Source organism: Ptychodera flava, chromosome 12 (assembly GCF_041260155.1).
Source record: "Ptychodera flava strain L36383 chromosome 12, AS_Pfla_20210202, whole genome shotgun sequence".
NCBI classification, from domain to species: Eukaryota; Metazoa; Hemichordata; class Enteropneusta; family Ptychoderidae; genus Ptychodera; species Ptychodera flava.
In genome coordinates this window covers 21,320,217-21,325,911 of record NC_091939.1, presented here as the reverse complement: position 1 = coordinate 21,325,911, position 5,695 = coordinate 21,320,217, and positions in this window count along the sequence as shown.

Here is a 5,695-nt window from a genome sequence, read left to right as displayed (position 1 = left end):
TAAAGCCTACATGTAAAGAATGTATTTCGTGCAAGGCCCTCCCGGAAACTCCCGATGATATCCGATCGGTCCTTTCGACGAAGTCCCGCTAGTAATTATGTGTATGAAGTTTCGTGTGGACATTTAATGAAAAATTGCTTTAAATGTAAAAATGTATTTCTTGCATGAATAAATTTAATAATGTAAAACATGCAGGATTCTTAACTACCGGCCATGGATGCTATTTTTGAACTAAGAGTCGGACAGAGGTAGTCGGGTGGTCAGATCTGTTAGGGAGCATTCGTTTTTTACAGGGAGGGGTCGGTGGAAATCAGGGGGGGGTTGACTTTTACGAAACCGTTTTTAAGGGGGGGTCAAATTTTGCAATCAATGATTGGAAGGGGGTCAAATTTTACAAAGGTTTGTATGGAGTTATGGAAAAATTTGACTTTTGAATTTCACAGAAATGTTACTTGGTCCTTCATACAAAATCTATGAGTAGTCTATGAGAAGCTATGAATAATTTCCTTTAAATACAAAACTAGCTAAATCTGTGTTTTTATAGAATCTTGATTATTGACATTAACGTTCTTGATTAGACTAGGGCGATTACAAGTTCATGTGTGTGCAAGAAATTTGATTTTGGAACGTCACCAAAAATTGATTCTCTTTAAATTGTGGTATGTGAGGAAACTTTGAATATATTTTTTACAATACAAAACTAGCTATTAAAATCAGTGTTTTAAAAAAGTTTGACAATTGATATAAATGTACGTGACAAGAATATTATATTTAAAAGAGCAGATCTGAAAAACCAATATGACAATTTAACCCAGTGATTATTTGTAAAGTTCAAAAAGGATTCTTTGAAAGGTCAAAGGTCAAATGGGAAATTATAATTCAATTAAGATATTATTGATACGGACTTTGACATCTGGGGGATGGTCGCTGTTTTTTGTGCATGAAAATTCAAGGGTGGGTAGCTCTTTTCTTGCAAACACTTTTGAAGGGCCTAATTTTTCAGCCCAGGGCCATAGGGTGCGAAGGTTTAATGAATCAAATCTGATGATTTTTTGAGGGGTCACATTTTACAATTGATGAATTGAGGGGGGGGGGTTAAATTTTAGAAATTTGATTTGGAGGGGGGTAGCTTACATTTTCATTTGTCCCTCAAATTCCACCGACCCCCTCCCCGTAAAAACGAATGCTCCCTTAGGTGGTTAAATCTCCGATATACATTGGATATTTACCCACGATTTGACAAAGTATCGTCTAGTATCAGAGTTAAAGTCCGAAATCGCCTATATTTATCGGGTTAATATTGGTGATTTTGAAGACTCGGCGTGTCGAGACACAGTGCAAGGAAATCTAGTATGATCGTTTGGTATCGATATTAGAGTCTCGGAATTGCCAATATTTATAGGGTAAATATCAGCTATTTCTCAGCGTGCCAAGAAACGATAGGCAAGAGGTCGTTCTAGGCTGAGGTGTAGTCCCGAAATTGCCCATATTTATCGGTTTATATCGGCGATTTCGCAGACCTTTGAAAGGTGCAGAACATAACTTAGTATCTTGACAGTTTTTAACATTTTAGGCCCTATTACCTCCGACTCGCCGGACTTTCTTTAGCCACTGTCTTCGAAGGAGCTGCTCTGTGGGAAAACGGTAAAAACTAACACCGTTTTTGTTCTTCCTTTAGTCGTTTTTGCACCCAACTGCACTTAATTCATTCTTCATTCTACTGAGCATTAAAAAGTTGTAACATGCAGAACTATACTAGACAGTCATAGACTCCAATGCTACGGTAAGCTGTACACACGATAAAAATTACAAACGACCTCAAAGAGGGCTAAAACTGCAGCAAGTGAAAAATAACCAAAAAAAAATTAGGTCGACCAGCGAGAGATAATACTTGCTAAAACGCAGAGGATAAAAACTGCAACAAGTTAAGGTAAAGGGCGACAATTCGGACGCGCACACGCTTTAGTACGTTTCTGCGCAGATTTAACTCCAGCCTGTCGCAAAAGGGTTACTTTGTAGCGCATGTATTTAACATCACCTGTCATTGTTGAAATTGCGCTTTTACCAATTTTTTGACCCAGTCTCTTAGAAATACATGTGACCTATGACCTTGTCATACTTTGACCCCCTAGGAAGCTGGTTTTTATTCAATATGAACGAAACATTAACATTTCTCTCCCATTTACATGGCGCATATTACCCATTCACCTGGAGATATTGTAAAAAGTAGCGTGGTGACACCCTTTTATTAAAAGTGTAAACTAAATGGTAGTATGTCAGGATTTATTCGCCAAGTTGGTCAAAATGACACCATTCAAAGCGACAGGAAGAAAGTTCGAAAATTATGTAGTGATATAATTTCGATATCGTCATTTTGTAATCGATACTTATGTTAAAATTTCTTTACAAACATCATGGAAACTATACATTCGATAGATATGGATCTTAAGTCTTGGTATTTATTAAAATTAACTCATTTGCTAAGCTTTTTATAATTGCTTTCTTTAGTTTAAGTGAATTATATCATTTTTATTTATTTCTAACGACGCCATTTTAACGTCCGTTTCCATGGAAACGAGCGTGGTGACCCCCATTTTTTTTTTTTTTTTTTTTGCACTTGCACAACTTCCAAGAATATTTGTGCAAAGTTTCAAGAAAATGACACCACAACTTAATTTTGACGTAATTCGTAGTACTTCACCTTAAGGTGAAGTACGACGAATTTCTTGAAACTTTGCACAAATACTTGTAATTTTCTTGAAACTTTGCACAAATATTCTTGGAAGTTGTGCAAGTGCAAAAATAAAAATAAAAATGGGGGTCACCACGCTCGTTTCCATGGAAACGGACGTTAAAATGGCGTCGTTAGAAATAAATAAAAATGATATAATTCACTTAAACTAAAGAAAGCAATTATAAAAAGCTTAGCAAATGAGTTAATTTTAATAAATACCAAGAGTTAAGATGCATATCTATCGAATGTATAGTTTTCATGATGTTTGTAAAGAAATTTTAACATAAGTATCGATTACAAAATGACGATATCGAATTATATCACTACATAATTTTCGAACTTTCTTCCTGTCGCTTTGAATGGTGTCATTTTGACCAACTTGGCGAATACAATCCTGACATAATACCATTTAGTTTACACTTTTAATAAAAGGGTGTCACCACGCTACTTTTTACAATATCTCCAGGTGAATGGGCTAATATGCGCCATGTAAATGGGAGAGAAATGTTAATTTTTCGCTCATATTGAATAAAAACCAGCTTCCTAGGGGTCAAAATATGACAAGGTTATAGTTCACATGTATTTCTAAGAGACTGGGTCAAAAAATTAGGTAAAAGCGCAATTTCAACAATGACAGGTGATATTAAATACATGCACTACAAAGTAACCATTTGCGACAGGCTGGAGTTAAATCTGCGCAGAAACGTTCTAAAGCGTGTGCGCGTCCGAATTCGTCGCCCTTTACCTTAAAACAAATACAGTAAAATACTGACCGACCAGCGGGATATAAAACACTTGCAAAGCATGAGAAAACGCAGACGTTTCGGGTGCGACCCTTCGTCAGTGTCGCACTCGAAACGTCTGCGTTTTTATTCTCTGTGCTTTGCAAGTGTTTTATTTCCCGCTGGTCGGTCAGTATTTTACTGTATTTGTTTTAACTTGTTGCAGTTTTTATCCTCTGTTTTTTTACTGTCACACACGCTCATGTATCGCCGATGACATCACGCACGCTCCTCCCATGAGCCCTTTCGCGCCCATGGGATTTCGAGTTTATTTTCGTAAATGTCGTCTCCTTCGTCGCGCCGCAGTCGCTGGCGGGTGCAAACATGTGGCAAATTTGAGCTGCATTTTATTCAAGGTGGATTTTAGAAGGGATAAATGGTGACACTCCCTAGACTTAGGTTTCCCTTTATCGGTTTTCCCTCCATCGGGGAGATTACACAGCACGGAGATAAATTTCCCACAGCGCGGAGATTTTTACACAGCGCGAAGATATTGACACAGCGCGGAGAATTGTCGTTTTCGTCCACGGTACAAGAAACATTAAACAATCTCACTCTCTAGCTAAACCTTTTTAGCAATGATGATTGCCCTGTATATTCTGCCCCGTTTCCATCAAACTAACGATAGAGGGCGCTTTGGGTCAAACTCTGGGTCAAACTCACATGCAAGAAGTGTACCTTATCGAATATTAAATTTGTATAGGCCAGAAGGAATAAAAGCAATGTGCCCAATGATATAGTTGGCACGATGATAGCCCAGAACAGCTGAAAGATGACACATCACCTGGACGTGATTGGTCACGCTAAAAAGACGTTTTGACTTATTTGATTTAAAGTCTGGTGCCGTTGTATTTATATATATAAAAAGAAGGATGTCTTGCATCTTCCTTCTGTCTTATTCACTGTGAACGTTTGAGGACTGGGGCATTGTAACGACTTAGATTATCGAAATTTCAAATAAAAAATGTCAAAACAAGTGTTTTAGAATATGATATATCAAGAATCACGACATCAGAAGGAGTGGACGTAATTTGTCACGGATTCCTTACATTTTGCAGATAAGCCGACATTATTTCACAACTCGAATTATCCTAAATTAGTTCTAATCGTGTAAATAAATAGGAGTTTTTTATGTCACAAAATGTATAAAAATATCCAGATTCACATCTCTGGTGACACTATTAATATCTCATTGTCTATCTAAAAAGGAAGGAAAGCAATACAAAATAATACAATATGATATTTTTAGTCATTGCATACAATTGTATTTTGAGATATGACATTGGTATATTTAACATTGCAGTAAGGGCAACTCTATGTCTTATCACCCACTAGCTTACACGTCTTCCACTTATCCAATGAAAATTATAAAACATATGTATATATTCCGCTTATTCGGTAGTTATTGAAAGCAAGTCCACCATACGTCAAGGCAATGAGTATGATACAATGCGAAGACCACTGTGTCTTGAGCAGGCGAAGGACAACAAAATAAAACGAGTCATGGATTGTACACTGTACAACATTTTTGGTTTTTGAAGGTGAAATGGCCCCAATGTTGCGACATTTTACACACAATTGACAATGTTTATATTCAACCGCTAAAAATGACATGTAAATAATCACATCCACTAAGGTGTAAATCTTATTTTATTGAGTAGCTCTGGTCCTACTACAATAAAACAATATCGTTGGTAACCTGTAGGTCCATGAATTATAAAGATAAAATATATGTATCTGTAGTTCTTGTGAAGAAAAAGTTTCTTTAATCACTATAACCCTGATGACTTGGTCACATGACAATCTTGTTTTCAGGACTTTTAGTTTCAGTTAGTACTTCTGTTTATTAGATAATGTAAATTTATTCTTCTCAAGAAATTTTTAAATGCAAGTATTTGTCTTGCTTACACAGGGCACTTGAGTACAATAGCTGTGCAATTGTTGACTCATGAATTATAGTTGAGACAGGAGTTAAGTTGCCAACAGTAATATTGGACAATGCACTCATTTAGGCCGTCTCGACAAGGTCAGTGGTTGCATTGATTTTTGGAGTACAACAAGCAGTGAAATTTGATGGACAGGAGAAAATGTTGGCTTATACACCAGAGGTTTAGGGAACTACAGACTCAATATCGGACACTTTCACAGACGTCTTCCTTGATTTCAGCTCGGTAGTGAA